This window comes from Physella acuta, unplaced genomic scaffold (genome assembly GCF_028476545.2).
Source record: "Physella acuta isolate Inbredline_101_S28 unplaced genomic scaffold, ASM2847654v3 ptg000284l, whole genome shotgun sequence".
NCBI lineage: Eukaryota > Metazoa > Mollusca > Gastropoda > Physidae > Physella > Physella acuta.
In genome coordinates, this window is record NW_026731803.1 from 930,923 (window position 1) to 949,547 (window position 18,625).

The following is an 18,625-nucleotide window of genomic DNA, read 5'->3' on the forward strand; positions in this document are numbered from 1 at the left end:
CTTTGTAAATTTATAGGCATTTTTAAATACCGGATTGATCCTAGCTGAATTATTTCAGCATCATTAAGCAGATATTTTAACACTTATATAAAAACATCTGGAATGGAGGTGTTTTCTCGTGAAAACAATGCATGCCAGAAAAGAATTCACAACAATTTCTTCTGTTCTTTTGATGTCGTTTTTTGCCCTGAAACGTTTCGTTTAAAAGGAATGTTAAAAACAGTATGTTATGTTAACTTTAATTTGGTTCGTTCGTTTTATTTGCCGAATGCTAGTTAAACTTATTTGTTTCGGCACTTTGCCGTTGATGTATGTATTCATTTGTATTTTGTCGTCTATATGGGTGTATTTTGTCATATTTTATTTGTTGTTTTGTCGTGTGTATTCGGGTGTTTTGTCGTGTGGGTGTTTTGTCGTTTGTAACACGGTAATTGTCGATTGTATTTGGATGTTTCTTCCTTTCTGCTGGTGTATTTTGTCCATCTGAGTTTAAATGTCTACTGTTGTGTGCGTATGTGTGTGTGTGTGCGTGTGTGTGTGTGCGTGTATGTGTTTTAATATACATGTGGGAATATTCTCGTCTGAGAGAATGCTTTTCGTCCACTTTGTGTGGGTGTTTTGTTGTCGCTGTGTGTGTGTGTTTAATACATCTCCCACCGATGTGACTATCATCACTCATCACACATGTAACCAAACACACACTTCTCTACAGGGAACGGAATGTTCCATATGTGTGGAGAAGTGTTCCACAGAGCCCAACGTTGATATCACAGAGAGCCCTGTTATATCATCCTTGAGAGCCCTATTATATCATCATTGAGAGCCCTGTTATATCATCCTTGAGAGCCCTGTTATATCATCCTTGAGAGCCCTGTTATATCATCCTTGAGAGCCCTGTTATATCATCCTTGAGAGCCCTGTTATATCACCCTTGAGAGCCCTGTTATATCACCCTTGAGATCCCTGTTATATCATCCTTGAGAGCCCTGCTATATCATCCTTTAGAGCCCTGTTATATCACCCTTGAGAGCCCTGTTATATCATCCTTGAGAGCCCTGTTATATCATCCTTGAGAGCCCTGTTATATCACCCTTGAGAGCCCTGTTATATCATTCTTGAGAGCCCCGTTACACCAGCGAGCCCGTATTTTGGCTCACACAAAAATGTGTCTGCCATTTTCTTTTCGCTTCTCCCAGTGTATAACCAAGGGCCAATGAAATCTCTGGCTTCGAGTGTTCCTCTGTAAATCTTTATGTCCGCCAATGATGGAGATGATGTTTGTATAATGTAAACTTAATGTAATCCCCATTTAAATGATGTTGATAGAATGTAATATCCTGCAGTGTTTAGCTCAAGTAAAGAAAGATTTCATCTGCAGTCATAAAATTTAATCCACAGCTAACAAACACTGGCGGATTAAGCTGTTCATAGAACATTGTGCTTGAAGAATATTAGTCTTTGATTTTCTTTGTTTATCATGAATTGTTTACTTGTTGATTACACGTTCTTGTCAAACAAACAAGTGTATGACTTACGGCGAAGGGTTACAAGATTAGAAATGTAAAATATCTATCCAACATTTTATCATTTTTTACTAAAAATAGAATTATTGTTTACATCGAGTTAAATAATATACATGTAATATTTAACAAACATTGATAAGTAATGATTTTTTTTCATTGAATCTAAAACCTAAATTATACACTTCAATGGACAATTAATAAATCGAGACAAAATGTCCAGATTATCCACTGTAAAATATGTTTTGTTCACATCTACTTGTATGAACATATAACGCCACGAAAAATCAATTTGCTAGAGAAAAAAAAATAACACCCCCTCCTTCCTCCTCATTCCCTGTCCCTACAACCAGACGTTCTCACATTCTTGTTCACCCCCCCCCCCCAAAGCTGTCCCTTACTCTCCTACACCAGTAACTGAACCACCACCAATTGTGTCCGTGTTGTGGTTGTGTTCATTTACAATGGTCGTGTGGCCAATATCGCAGTAGACCCATGGGATGGCCACAGTAGACTAGCAGGCTTTGATATTATCCGGGTGATAGCGTTAGCTTGGGCCGTCGTTGGTGGCCTCGGTAAACTTAATACAGGCCACAAGTTGCCAGATAAATACATCTATGCCAACGCCAAAGCTAGATTGATCGTCAAGAGAAGAAAAAAAAACTAGGTCAATAACATACAATTTACCAGACAAAAGGTCCAGAAAAAAAAGACAACAGTTCGTTTGTTTAGGTCTAGTTACAATATAATTTGTTATCTCATTTACACAACAATTCATAATAATATTAGTTTTTAGAAATATTATTCAATACATCCACTAGAATAATTGCTCTAAAATTTAATCGTGACTTTGAAATACAAAACAAGCCTTATATGTTACAATATTAGCTAGCAAACAACATTCAACGTACATAAATACATAAATCATACAAAATCCTTTTTTATTGCATATACTTGAATACTCGTATAAATGACCTAAATATTTTTAAAGTAGTTTTTTTATGTAACCGTTGCTTTCTGTAGGAGAAAGTTTTGCCTGATGTACTGAATGCCTTTCCCTCTGTAAGGCAATGCCACGAATTCCCTAAACAACTGTCAATAATTTAACTAAACTTCCGCACACGATTCGTATGTATATGTGGCTGTACGTATACTTGCCCATCGCATGCATACGACCATAATGGCACTTATCAACCGACGCGGCAAGTCTCTAAAGCCCCATTCGGCATTATTTACATTTTTTATCTGTCCCCTTGTACAACGTTACCTTCCGCTATTTTTTACTGCTGGTGTTCGATCTGCCGGCTTGTTATAGAATAGGTTGCCATACAACCCAAACAACTAGGTCTTGTTATAGAATAGATTGCCATACAACCCAAACAACTAGGTCTTGTTATAGAATAGATTGCCATACAACCCAAACAACTAGGTCTTGTATATTTACCACACGCTGGCATGGCCGGTGCCAGTGTAAACAGACCATTGATAAATAATAATTGATCTGAAGGTCAACTGTTCAGTCAAGGGTTCGGTTCCTGGGTGGGGTGATAGGTGGCTAAAACACGGCCAGCGGATCTCGGCAATTGTTTCCATTAATTACCCACAATTCCCCCACGCGGCGTAACAACAGGGCTAGGAGAAAAACGCTGCACACAAATTGCAGTGGGGTCACGTGACTCCCGGGTAACCGAGGATCGTGTCCACACAAAGACAACAGATCACTACAAGTTCTCTACACTCACGCTTTGACCCCTGCTGGTGAATGATCTAGGTCTATCAATGTCCGAATGGACTGGTCCAGCTATAATGGACTGGCCTAACCGTCATGGACTGGCATAACTGCAATGGACCGACCCAACAGCAATGGACCGACCCAACAGCAATGGACTGACCCAACAGCAATGGACTGACCCAACCATTATAGACTGACCCAACCATTATAGACTGACCCAACTATTATAGACTGACCCAACTATTATAGACTGACCCAACCATTATAGACTGACCCAACCATTATAGACTGACCCAACTATTATAGACTGGCCCAACTATTATAGACTGACCCAACCATTATAGACTGACCCAACCGTTATAGACTGACCCAACCGTTATAGACTGACCCAACCATTATAGACTGACCCAACCATTATAGACTGACCCAACCATTATAGACTGACCCACCCATTATAGACTGACCCAACCGTCATGGCCCGGACTCCACCAACGGGCCGAGCCAATGCAATTAGAAGTCCGGCTGGACCTTACCTACCGGACTAGATGAAGAGCGCTGGTCTTCATGTCGGGCTTGTACATTGCGAGAGGCGACAGATCTATGGGCCAATATTTGAATGGGGCCTGCTGAATTATGACATGGATACCAAGATGGCCGGGCCACCGTTGGGCGGCTGCCAGGAAGGCTCTAGTGTGAGGGGGACGGGGTGGCCAGCATACACGGACAAGTACGGGGAGATTTTTTTTATCCCGTTTATTTTTGGGGAGAATTTATTACGCGATAAATGGGAGAGAGCCTTCGGAATTTTTAACAAAGCAATGAATGCGTGGAATACGGACAGGGCAGGGAGGGGGGATGCTGGGAAGAGGTTTACGGTGAAGTTACGTCAGGGGGAGTGGGGCGGGGCTAACAGTAATCAAGATGGAGGAGGAGAATTTGAACAAATTTGAAGTTTCCGGTGGTAGCGATAATAGAAAACAGAAACTGTTTATTGGCAATAAAAACCTCGGCGAATCTCATCTGGTGCCATTCAACTCGGGCACAGCGAGCCTCATTGAGGAATAGTGACGTGGATGATTGTTCAAAAAGATTCACGGGCTCATTTTAGCGACATTTCAAGCTGAAAGATGATATTTTAAACTGAAAACAACCATTGTGTGATGGTGGGGAGATCGCATCATTTATATTTTAGTCGCTACAGATGGCCGTACTCGTCATTTGTCATTAAAATGCAAACTATTTAAAATTGAAAAATAGCAGTTCGATCATTATTTTCCAAGGTATGAGTTGTCGATAAGGGATTGTTTTAATTACTTCGGAATTTTTATTACAAAAAACGTGTGGCTAAAACTAATTACCAATCGATGACTCAATTTCAAAATCGATTTTTCTTTTTTAAAATTTCCTAATCTCACTTACATTTTTTCTTTACAATTTTTACTTGCGTTTCAATACACATAAATTTTAACAGCTTTTAGAGAAACTTAAAGTGCTCTCTTTTTTAATATTTACACCGCAAAGGTTGATGACACTAATTAATTATATTCTGATTGTCGAGTAAATTGTCCTGCAATACTTTAATTACTTGATTTTTATGAATAAAAAAAGTTGAAGTTTTTTAAAAATTTCGGAAGGACATGATATGGGGGACGCATCTAGTTTCCAAAAGGAAATGACGTAATAAAATAAGGGAAGTCCAGAGGGAAGTGACGTCACATGACGGGGGACAACTCTAGAGACCAGAAGAGACAGACGAAAGTAATCGAGAAAAGACAATCATAAAGTGGGGACAACTAGACAATACTGTATAGACAACTCCTGGCACGTCGGTAAGGTGTGGGGGTTCGGGTGGGGGTGGACGTGGAGATGGGGGTTAGAATGTTTGGGGTGAGAATGTTCGATGTGGGGGTAGGGGTGTTATTGTTGGGGTAGGTGTAGATGGGGGCTGCGACTTTAATGATTTTAGTGAGAATGTTAGAGTTAGACGTGTATTTGGGCGGAGGGTGTTCCGTTAGAATGGAAAATGGGCTCCAGTTTTGTGGACTAGTGTGGGGTTATTGAGTGGAGTGGTTGAGTGGAGTGGTTGCAGGAGCAAAGTGGGATTAGCGGCTAATTAATAGTGTGATATGGTTGAAGGATTGAAGTGGGATTAGCGGCTAATTAATAGTGCGATGTGACCTTCCTGTCAATTTGGTCTAATTTCATGAACATTATTATTAAAACTTAGTCATATAATTATAACTGTTTTAAACAACGTAACTTTTTAACAATCAGTCAACCTAGCTATGTTCGTTAGCTTTTAAATAATTCTATTTCAACACTAATATCCTAAACTAATATAGTGTATTATAATAAACGTAATTTTTCTACATTAATTTAATGAATTTCATTAAATCTTAATTGTTTATTGATTTTTACTGTACTCTTATTTAACATTCACTTGCGTCTAAAATTGTGTGGTTTGACTTGTAAGGCCACACTAGTAACGTTCATTATATTTTGTCGTGAGTCTAAATATAGCCTGGGTAACTTCAACTTCTAATGCACGTGCAACTGGTTACATATGTCGACAGACACGCCCCTTCCGTTCGCCATCGATTTTTATTTCTACTTCTCTGCTCTTAGATTGTAAAAAAATATTTCCGAATTCAATCGAGATATTTTTTTTTTATTTAAACTTGGAGATTTACTTGGTGGTAGGTTATAGAGAGTTGTGTGGAGAGTTGTGTGGGGAGTTGTGTGGGGAGTTCTGTGTGGGGATTTGTGTGGGGAGTTGTGTGGGGAGTTGTGTGGGGAGTTGTGTGAAGAGTTGTGTGGAGAGTTGTGTGAAGAGTTGTGTGGGGAGTTCTGTGTGGGGATTTGTGTGGGGAGTTGTGTGGGGAGTTGTGTGGGGAGTTGTGTGAGGAGTTGTGTGGGGAGTTGTGTGGAGAGTTGTGTGGGGAGTTGTGTGGGGAGTTCTGTGTGGGGAGTTGTGTGGGGAGTTGTGTGGGGAGTTGTGTGGGGAGTTGTGTGGGGAGTTGTTTGGGGAGTTGTGTGGGGAGTTGTGTGGGGAGTTGTGTGGGGAGTTGTGTGGAGAGTTGTGTGGGGAGTTGTGTGGGGAGTTGTGTGGGGAGTTGTGTGGGGAGTTGTGTGAGGAGTTGTGTGGGGAGTTGTGTGGGGAGTTGTGTGGGGAGTTGTGTGGGGAGTTGTGTGAGGAGTTGTGTGGGGAGTTGTGTGGGGAGTTGTGTGGGGAGTTCTGTGTGGGGATTTGTGTGGGGAGTTGTGTGGGGAGTTGTGTGGAGAGTTGTGTGGGGAGTTGTGTGGGGAGTTGTGTGGGGAGTTGTGTGGGGAGTTGTGTGAGGAGTTGTGTGGGGAGTTGTGTGGGGAGTTGTGTGGGGAGTTATGTGTGGGGAGTTGTGTGGGGAGTTGTTTGGGGAGTTGTGTGGGGAGTTGTGTGGGGAGTTGTGTGGGGAGTTGTTTGGGGAGTTGTGTGGGGAGTTGTGTGGGGAGTTGTGTGGGGAGTTGTGTGGGGAGTTGTGTGGGGAGTTGTGTGGGGAGTTATGTGGAGAGTTGTGTGTGGGGAGTTGTGTGGGGAGTTGTGTGGGGAGTTGTGTGAGGAGTTGTGTGGGGAGTTGTGTGGGGAGTTGTGTGGGGAGTTATGTGGAGAGTTGTGTGTGGGGAGTTGTGTGGGGAGTTGTGTGGGGAGTTGTGTGAGGAGTTGTGTGAGGATTTGTGTGGGGAGTTGTGTGGGGAGTTGTTTGGGGAGTTGTTTGGGGAGTTGTGTGGAGAGTTGTGTGGGGAGTTGTGTGAGGAGTTCTGTGTGGGGAGTTGTGTGGGGAGTTGTGTGGGGAGTTGTGTGGGGAGTTGTGTGGGGAGTTGTGTGGGGAGTTGTGTGGGGAGTTGTGTGGGGAGTTGTGTGGGGAGTTGTTTGGAGAGTTGTGTGGGGAGTTGTGTGGAGAGTTGTGTGGAGAGTTGTGTGGGGAGTTGTGTGGGGAGTTGTGTGGGGAGTTATGTGTGGGGAGTTGTGTGGGGAGTTATGTGTGGGGAGTTGTGTGGGGAGTTGTGTGGAGAGTTGTGTGGGGAGTTGTGTGTGGGGAGTTGTGTGGGGAGTTGTGTGGGGAGTTATGTGGGGAGTTGTGGTTTTTTGTATCTCTTGATTGGACCGCTCTGGCAACTGGCATATGGCGAAGACACGATCAAGCACGTCATCTGCTAGTTGAAAATGTCGAGTCAGTCAGAGAATTTCAATCAATGTACAACAATTTGTCAAGGATAAATCTGATTTCAATCGCTGTATTGACATCGGGGATACCTGCCTTACTAGGATTCACTGTCTGATTTAGTATATGATTGGTACTTTTATTTAGTATACCATTGGTCTTTTTATTTAGTATACCATTGGTACTTTTATTTAGTATACCATTGGTACTTTTATTTAGTATACAATTGGTACTTTTATTTAGTATACAATTGGTACTTTTATTTAATATACCATTGGTTCTTTTATTTAGTATACCATTAGTACTTTGTCTGATTTAGTTAATCATTGGTACTTTGACTGATTTCGTTTACCATTGGTACTTTTATTTAATTTACCATTGGTACTTTTATTAAATTTACCATTGGTACTTTTATTTAATTTACCATTGGCACTTTTATTTAGTATACCATTGGTACTTTTATTTAGTATACCATTGGTACTTTTATTTAGTATACCATTGGTACTTTTATTTAGTATACCATTGGTACTTTTATTTAGTATACCATTGGTACTTTTATTTAGTATACCATTGGTACTTTTATTTAGTATACCATTGGCACTTTTATTTAGTATACCATTGGTACTTTTATTTAGTATACCATTGGTACTTTTATTTAGTATACCATTGGCACTTTTATTTAGTATACCATTGGTACTTTTATTTAGTATACCATTGGTACTTTTATTTAGTATACCATTGGTACTTTTATTTAGTATACCATTGGTACTTTTATTTAGTATACCATTGGCACTTTTATTTAGTATACCATTGGTACTTTTATTTAGTATACCATTGGTACTTTTATTTAGTATACCATTGGCACTTTTATTTAGTATACCATTGGCACTTTTATTTAGTATACCATTGGTACTTTTATTTAGTATACCATTGGTACTTTTATTTAGTATACCATTGGCACTTTTATTTAGTATACCATTGGCACTTTTATTTAGTATACCATTGGCACTTTTATTTAGTATACCATTGGTACTTTTATTTAGTATACCATTGGCACTTTTATTTAGTATACCATTGGCACTTTTATTTAGTATACCATTGGTACTTTTATTTAGTATACCATTGGTACTTTTATTTAGTATACCATTGGCATTTTTATTTAGTATACCATTGGCACTTTTATTTAGTATACCATTGGTACTTTTATTTAGTATACCATTGGCACTTTTATTTAGTATACCATTGGTACTTTTATTTAGTGTAGCATTGGCACTTTTATTTAGTATACCATTGGTACTTTTATTTAGTATACCATTGGTACTTTTATTTAGTATACCATTGGCACTTTTATTTAGTATACCATTGGTACTTTTATTTAGTATACCATTGGTACTTTTATTTAGTATACCATTGGCACTTTTATTTAGTATACCATTGGCACTTTTATTTAGTATACCATTGGTACTTTTATTTAGTATACCATTGGTACTTTTATTTAGTATACCATTGGCACTTTTATTTAGTATACCATTGGCACTTTTATTTAGTATACCATTGGCACTTTTATTTAGTATACCATTGGTACTTTTATTTAGTATACCATTGGCACTTTTATTTAGTATACCATTGGCACTTTTATTTAGTATACCATTGGTACTTTTATTTAGTATACCATTGGTACTTTTATTTAGTATACCATTGGCATTTTTATTTAGTATACCATTGGCACTTTTATTTAGTATACCATTGGTACTTTTATTTAGTATACCATTGGCACTTTTATTTAGTATACCATTGGTACTTTTATTTAGTATACCATTGGTACTTTTATTTAGTATACCATTGGCACTTTTATTTAGTATACCATTGGTACTTTTATTTAGTATACCATTGGCACTTTTATTTAGTATACCATTGGTACTTTTATTTAGTATACCATTGGTACTTTTATTTAGTATACCATTGGTACTTTTATTGAGTATACCATTGGTACTTTTATTTAGTATACCATTGGCACTTTTATTTAGTATACCATTGGCACTTTTATTTAGTATACCATTGGTACTTTTATTTAGTATACCATTGGTACTTTTATTTAGTATACCATTGGTACTTTTATTTAGTATACCATTGGTACTTTTATTTAGTATACCATTGGCACTTTTATTTAGTATACCATTGGTACTTTTATTTAGTATACCATTGGTACTTTTATTTAGTATACCATTGGCACTTTTATTTAGTATACCATTGGCACTTTTATTTAGTATACCATTGGTACTTTTATTTAGTATACCATTGGTACTTTTATTTAGTATACCATTGGCACTTTTATTTAGTATACCATTGGCACTTTTATTTAGTATACCATTGGCACTTTTATTTAGTATACCATTGGTACTTTTATTTAGTATACCATTGGCACTTTTATTTAGTATACCATTGGCACTTTTATTTAGTATACCATTGGTACTTTTATTTAGTATACCATTGGTACTTTTATTTAGTATACCATTGGCATTTTTATTTAGTATACCATTGGCACTTTTATTTAGTATACCATTGGTACTTTTATTTAGTATACCATTGGCACTTTTATTTAGTATACCATTGGTACTTTTATTTAGTGTAGCATTGGCACTTTTATTTAGTATACCATTGGTACTTTTATTTAGTATACCATTGGTACTTTTATTTAGTATACCATTGGCACTTTTATTTAGTATACCATTGGTACTTTTATTTAGTATACCATTGGTACTTTTATTTAGTATACCATTGGCACTTTTATTTAGTATACCATTGGCACTTTTATTTAGTATACCATTGGTACTTTTATTTAGTATACCATTGGTACTTTTATTTAGTATACCATTGGCACTTTTATTTAGTATACCATTGGCACTTTTATTTAGTATACCATTGGCACTTTTATTTAGTATACCATTGGTACTTTTATTTAGTATACCATTGGCACTTTTATTTAGTATACCATTGGCACTTTTATTTAGTATACCATTGGTACTTTTATTTAGTATACCATTGGTACTTTTATTTAGTATACCATTGGCATTTTTATTTAGTATACCATTGGCACTTTTATTTAGTATACCATTGGTACTTTTATTTAGTATACCATTGGCACTTTTATTTAGTATACCATTGGTACTTTTATTTAGTATACCATTGGTACTTTTATTTAGTATACCATTGGCACTTTTATTTAGTATACCATTGGTACTTTTATTTAGTATACCATTGGCACTTTTATTTAGTATACCATTGGTACTTTTATTTAGTATACCATTGGTACTTTTATTTAGTATACCATTGGTACTTTTATTGAGTATACCATTGGTACTTTTATTTAGTATACCATTGGCACTTTTATTTAGTATACCATTGGCACTTTTATTTAGTATACCATTGGTACTTTTATTTAGTATACCATTGGTACTTTTATTTAGTATACCATTGGTACTTTTATTTAGTATACCATTGGTACTTTTATTTAGTATACCATTGGTACTTTTTTTTAGTATACCATTGGTACTTTTATTTAGTATACCATTGGTACTTTTATTTAGTATACCATTGGTACTTTTATTTAGTATACCATTGGCACTTTTATTTAGTATACCATTGGTACTTTTATTTAGTATACCATTGGTACTTTTATTTAGTATACCATTGGTACTTTTATTGAGTATACCATTGGTACTTTTATTTAGTATACCATTGGCACTTTTATTTAGTATACCATTGGCACTTTTATTTAGTATACCATTGGTACTTTTATTTAGTATACCATTGGTACTTTTATTTAGTATACCATTGGTACTTTTATTTAGTATACCATTGGTACTTTTATTTAGTATACCATTGGTACTTTTATTTAGTATACCATTGGTACTTTTATTTAGTATACCATTGGTACTTTTATTTAGTATACCATTGGTACTTTTATTTAGTATACCATTGGCACTTTTATTTAGTATACCATTGGTACTTTTATTTAGTATACCATTGGTACTTTTATTTAGTATACCATTGGTACTTTTATTTAGTATACCATTGGCACTTTTATTTAGTATACCATTGGTACTTTTATTTAGTATACCATTGGCACTTTTATTTAGTATACCATTGGTACTTTTATTTAGTATACCATTGGTACTTTTATTTAGTATACCATTGGCACTTTTATTTAGTATACCATTGGCACTTTTATTTAGTATACCATTGGTACTTTTATTTAGTATACCATTGGTACTTTTATTTAGTATACCATTGGTACTTTTATTTAGTATACCATTGGTACTTTTATTTAGTATACCATTGGTACTTTTATTTAGTATACCATTGGTACTTTTATTTAGTATACCATTGGTACTTTTATTTAGTATACCATTGGTACTTTTATTTAGTATACCATTGGCACTTTTATTTAGTATACCATTGGCACTTTTATTTAGTATACCATTGGTACTTTTATTTAGTATACAATTGGTACTTTTATTTAGTATACCATTGGTACTTTTATTTAGTATACCATTGGTACTTTTATTTAGTATACCATTGGTACTTTTATTTAGTATACCATTGGTACTTTTATTTAGTATACCATTGGTACTTTTATTTAGTATACCATTGGCACTTTTATTTAGTATACCATTGGTACTTTTATTTAGTATACCATTGGTACTTTTATTTAGTATACAATTGGTACTTTTATTTAGTATACCATTGGTACTTTTATTTAGTATACCATTGGTACTTTTATTTAGTATACCATTGGTACTTTTATTTAGTATACCATTGGCACTTTTATTTAGTATACCATTGGTACTTTTATTTAGTATACCATTGGTACTTTGTCTTATTCAGTTTACCCATTGGTACGCTGTCGCTTTGCACTATAGCGTAGAGTGCAATAGATTTTAATCTTTCACGTCGGAGACGCACAAACCCATCACGTGACCCATTTGTTTACTTTAATTCATCAACTTTCGGTTCTATCGACTGTACATGTGTGTGTGTGTGTGGTGTGTGTGTGAGTGTGTGTGTGTGTGTGTGAGTGTGAGTGTTTGAACCTGCCCAGTTCATCACTCACATGTTCCTGGACAGACCATTATAATTCAATTAACCCTTTTATTCCCAGTCCGCTCCTACCCATCTCGTCATTCCAATTGTTGCCGTATCGATTATTTGCACAGCTCTCCCCCCACAGCTACCCTCGGATGTATCTCCCCTAGATCTCCCTCCTATCTCCCCTAAATACCCTTCACCTCCCACACCGTCCACTTCTGTCCATCTCCCACCCCACCCCGCGTTGGAATCGTACATCTGGTAGCGTTCACCCCCCCCCCCCTCTTTACGCGAATTTTCTCCTATTTACTCCCCCTAATCCTGTTTACAGCCGCCATTAACCCCCTTGAACCCACTGTTGGGCTGTTCACATCACTAATTTCACGTGGTAGTCTCCGTTTCGTTTCTTGACCACGGTCCTAAGACTGTACTGGCAGGCTGGCACAACAGGACGTCAAACTTCTGGTTCTTACATCATGTGGCTGGTACAAACAGGACGTCCAACTTCTGGTTCTTACATCATGTAAGCAGGACGTCAAACATTTCTCAAAGAGTTTTACCAGAAAATATTTTCTTTTATTCATATCTGCAAGACTATAACTGTCTTAATGAACTTTTGTTTCTTTTTTTCGGAGCGTGCATTTATGTTTCTCTGTGTATGTGTGTCTGTCTGTCATACAAAGTCACAAACATATGCGCACGCGAGTGTGTGTGTGTGTGTGTGTGTGTTTATGTGTCACCATCAGACGTGAGTTGCAACACCCACACTTATGTGTGTATGTGTTCGTGCTTGTACGTGTGTGTGTACTTGCGTTTGCGTTTCTGTGCGTACGTGTGCGTGTTTGTGTGGGTCAATTCACCAACCGGCATGGAAAACAACACATACAAAACATTACATGTGCGTCTGTGTGTGTCTCTGTGTACATATGTGTTTATGTTTTTACCTGTGTATGTGTCCGTGTGTGTCAAAGTTTTAAAGTCGCCAATCGACATATACAGAACCCCCACGTACCATTACGTGTGTGTGTGACTGTGTGAGTGTGACTGTGTGTGTAGATTCACCAGCCTGCCGACATGTATAGCCCCCCCCCCCCCCCCCATAACATCACGTGATCCGGCAAGAGCTTAATGCCACCACACGGATGCCATGATACGAAGGCCGATAATGAATGTATTTAACAGCCTTTCCCCTGCCGGACTTAATCACCAATTATCTGCCCCTGACGACTTTTTTCTTCATGCATATTCCTAGCTTCAAACACTCTGTCATATTTGAAAAAATTAATCCTTTTTGACGGAATATTTATCGCAATTATTTATTATTCTTAGCGGATATGTTTCTACTCACCCCCCCCCCCCTCCACCCCACGCTACCCTTCAATGTATTTATATCGGAGTCAGAAACTTGAAATTTGATCTGATTGTGGATGACACCAACCCAAACAGAATGTACACCACCAGCATCATACACCGCGATACATCTACACCACTTCATAATAACTTTTGCACACGCACAGAAAACTGATTTCATTATTGATCAGACTTCCCTATCACGCACCCACGAGTAAAAACAAATTTAAGGAAAAAATAAAATAATGACAGACGAGGACTAGAACAAAGGTGCCGGTTGTTCGTTGCCGGTTGTTAGTGCCGGTTGTAAGTGCCGGTTGTTGCCGGCATGGTGTGATAATTTGGTAACAACAATAAATGCAGGCTTGAACTCAAATTTCCGCAGCTCCGAGCTAGGTTCAAACGTAGCTGCGATCTGACTTTAATACTAGTCATTTAAAAACAAATTATAAACGTAGAGGTACGACCGAAATTATTTTTTTTTTTGGGTATCACATCTGCAGAAGCGGCCGGAAAAAAGTAGTTTGGAATCTTCTAGAAAAACAAACAATCGATCAAACATTTTTTTTTTCATTTTGCTTTCACGGATTTAAACAAGGAATTTAATTGTCAAGTCAAATTATGTGTTGTGTGACGGGTTTATAGAACCGTAGCTAAAGGGAGAGAGACATCGGTCTCAAGGGAGATGACTCCGAACTATTTTGGGTTTCGCAAATCTCTGTAGTTGTCTTCTAGCAGCACTGGCATCACGCGGTGGTTTTAAATTAATATTTTTTCACGTGCAAGCCCAGACATCCCCACGCCAACTTCCGTTGTCATGACAACCACATGTACAAAAGCTGCGCAGCGGCCGGCGTGAATGTCCGGCATATAATGTACGTTTCCGGCCGTCTCCGACGCGCGGAGATGTCCGCGGTTTTCAGGGAAGTCTGTGAGCGGCTGAGGGCTACTTCATAAATCCGGGGCATGTCCGTGTTATCAGTCGGTGATTGAACGTAAACCTGAGATTAGGGTCGGGCATTGATCTTCGGTGGAACTATTTGCCCGGGGAGGGGATCGATGCGGAGAAACAAAAGGAGCAAACTGTCTTTTCATCCCGCCGGGTATGATTGAAACAATCGGAAAACAAGCAAAGGCTATTAATTTCTCAATCCTAGACCTGATCAATAAAATTTGCAAGTCGTAACAATTAGGGCTTTCCTAAAAAAAAGCAATCAAACTTTTTCAATTAGCTCACACGAAACAAATATATTTTTTTAACGAGCATAGCTTGAAAGAAATTTTTAATTAGTTTTCTAATTGTGGGCTTATAGATCTACCAATATATCATTTAGTTTAGTACAATTGAAATTTTCTAATTGAATCACAATCCAAATTTGTATAAATGTCCGTTTCCAAAATATTATATCCACAAACTAACCTAAACATTGCTGTAGAAATTTGTGCCACTGTGAGCAAGCTAAGATTAATGTAGAAATGTCTGCAGTTTTGACTGGTTCTGTATTAATGTTGAAATGTCTGCCGTTACAGCAAAGTCTGTATTAATGTTGAAATGTCTGCCGTTATGACAAAGTCTGTACTAATGTTGAAATGTCTGCCATTATAGCAAAGTCTGTACTAATGTTGAAATGTCTGCCATTATAGCAAAGTCTGTACTAATGTTGAAATCTCTGCCTTTCTGACCGAGTCTGTATTAATGTTGAAATGTCTGCCGTTCTGACCGAGTCTGTATTAATGTTGAAATGTCTGCCATCACAGCCCAGTCAATCTACTGGTGTTTTATTAGTTTCTCGTGTCTGAGGGTAATACTAGCAGGGGGACCGTTCCTGCCCATTTCTGTATCAGGGTCAACAGTTATTGACGTTTATAAAATGTGATTTATCACTTCTCTTCACGAATATTACACGGGGCATTTTTTCAAGGCAAGTTATGGGCTCTTCTGTCTCAACAAACACATTTGTACATGATAGCTAAATATTTTGTTTATTTTAGAAATCTCCTACATTCTTTGAAGTATTTAAAATGAAATTTAGATTACAGTAAGAGTAAATGTAAAGTATATCAATTGTGAATTGAATTGCTTTTTAATGTATTTATTTTAAGTTTGTACGAACGTACAAGAAGGCTACAAAAAGTTACGAATGTTATGTTTGTTGCTCAGAAGATATTTGCGGGCATTAGGAAATAGCAATCTAAAAGGGTAATTTTATTTTCATGAAATAATTGTATCCTCTTGGATTAAAAAAAGAATAACCTAAAAGGGTAATTTTATGTTCATAAAATAATCGTACCCTCTTGAATTAAAAAAAAAAAAACAACCTAAAAGGGTAATTTTATTTTTATGAAGTAATTGTACCCTCTTCGATCGGCGAACGCCGTGAGAGGATTGGACGCGGCTCCACCAGAGGACGAGGGGGTGGGGAGGGAGGGAGGGAGGGTCGCGTGCACAGTGCCTTCCTATGTCCAGGCTTACAGCAGACTTGCTGTACCGACACACGCAATATCTCCCGCTCTCCCGGGCTCCAGTCTACACTCGGGGTCGGCCCTACACCCACAGGTCCACAACACATGGCTATCCTCCACCCGGCTTCACGGCACGGCCGGACCATGGGTCGACTTAGCCGTGAGTTTCCGTGAGAGACCGGACAGTGAGTTGATGAGAACCGGACATTATCTGACCATGTGTGCACGCACGAGCGTTTCGTGGATAATCGGATATTGGATTACGTTGGATTGAGTGTTGGATACAAGGTCAGCTTGACATTAAGGATATGTTGCTTTCCTGGATTGACCTCAACCATTTCATTGAATACTTAGCATAGAATGCGAGGGAACTAATAAGGTGAGCTGGCTGCCTCCTCATATTGTGTTATCTATTAACGTTTTCTGTAAGATAAAAGTTGAGTTAAATCTACAAGGTCTACATGGATAGTATTCAGTACTTTGTAGTTGTGTGAGATTTTACTGTAAGATGGACGGTTGTGTGAATGTTTACTGTTGTGTGAATGTTTACTGTTGTGTGAATGTTTACTGTTGTGTGAATGTTTAATGTCGCGTGAATGTTTACAGTTGTGTGCGTGTTTACTGTTGTGTGAATGTTTACAGTTGTGTAAATGTTGTGTGAATGTTTACTGTTGTGTGAATGTTTACAGTTGTGTGAATGTTTACTGTTGTGTTAATGTTTACTGTTGTGTGAATGTTGTGTGAATGTTTACTGTTGTGTGAATGTTTACAGTTGTGTGAATGTTTACTGTTGTGTGCATGTTTACTCTTATGTGAATGTTTACAGTTGTGTGAATGTTGTGTGAATGTTTACTGTTGTGTGAATGTTTACTGTCGCGTGAATGTTTACAGTTGTGTGAATGTTTACAGCTGTGTGAATGTTGTGTGAATGTTTACTGTTGTGTGAATTTTTACAGTTGTGTAAATGTTGTGTGAATGTTTACTGTTGTGTGAATGTTTATAGTTGTGTGAATGTTTACTGTTGTGTGAATGTTTACTGTTGTGTAAATGTTTACAGTTGTGTGAATGTTGTGTGAATACTTACTGTTGTGTGAATGTTTACAGTTGTGTGAATGTTTACTGTCGCGTGAATTTTTACAGTTGTGTGAATGTTTACAGTTGTGTGAATGTTGTGTGAATGTTTACTGTTGTGTGAATGTTTACAGATGTGTGAATGTTGTGTGAATGTTTACTGTTGTGTGAATGTTTACTGTCGCGTGAATGTTTACAGTTGTGTGAATATTTACAGTTGTGTGAATGTTGTGTGAATGTTTACTGTTGTGTGAATGTTTACAGTTGTGTGAATGTTTACTGTTGTGTGAATGTTTACTGTTGTGTAAATGTTTACAGTTGTGTGAATGTTGTGTGAATGTTTACTGTTGTGTGAATGTTTACAGTTGTGTGAATGCTGTGTGAATATTTACTGTTGTGTGAATGTTTACTGTCGCGTGAATGTTTACAGTTGTGTGAATGTTGTGTGAATGTTTACTGTTGTGTGAATGTTTACTTGTGTGAGAATATTTACTGTTGTGTGAATGTTGTGTGAATGTTTACTGTTGTGTGAATGTTTACTTTTGTGAGAATATTTACTGTTGTGTGAATGTTTACTGTTGTGTGAATGTTTACTTTTGTGAGAATATTTACTGTTGTGTGAATGTTTACTGTTGTGTGAATGTTTACTGTTGTGTGAATGTTGTGTGAATGTTGTGTGAATGTTTACAGTTATGTACATGTTTACTGTTTTGTGAATGTTTACTTTACTTTGTGAATGTTTACTGTCAGATGAACTGTAAATTTAGCGCTGATACGGTCACCTGTTTGGATATTAGTTTACAAACTAGTGATTGCTGTTGGGGTAATTAAATTGAACCTAATGGCTGAAGAGTTAATTAAACTGACCTAGCTATTTGATCAACTCAACAGTAGAGGGTTAATAATGACAAATGATATTCTGATCTTCTCTCCATCACATATTTGACCACATCAAAACAATCGTTGTTTATTGGGATTTCTGTCATATCTTGTATACAATTATTTGATAACGTTTAATTATTACGCGAGGAATATATATATATATATATATATATATATATATATATATATATATATATATATATATATATACATAAAACTACCGGATTATTGTATTTATCGGTTTTGTTTTAAAGTATTTAAATACCTTAAAAATATTGAATTCTGGTATCATAATCCCAACCTTTTAGGTTCTTTCTTTC

The 18,625-nt window shown here is 37.2% G+C and overlaps 1 protein-coding gene across 1 annotated transcript in view; it reads left to right on the forward strand.

The window, feature by feature from the left end:
- The window catches only part of LOC131939607 (suppressor of lurcher protein 1), a 156,743-nt gene that overhangs the window by 1,022 nt on the left and 137,096 nt on the right, over positions 1–18,625 (forward strand). The window lies entirely within an intron of this gene.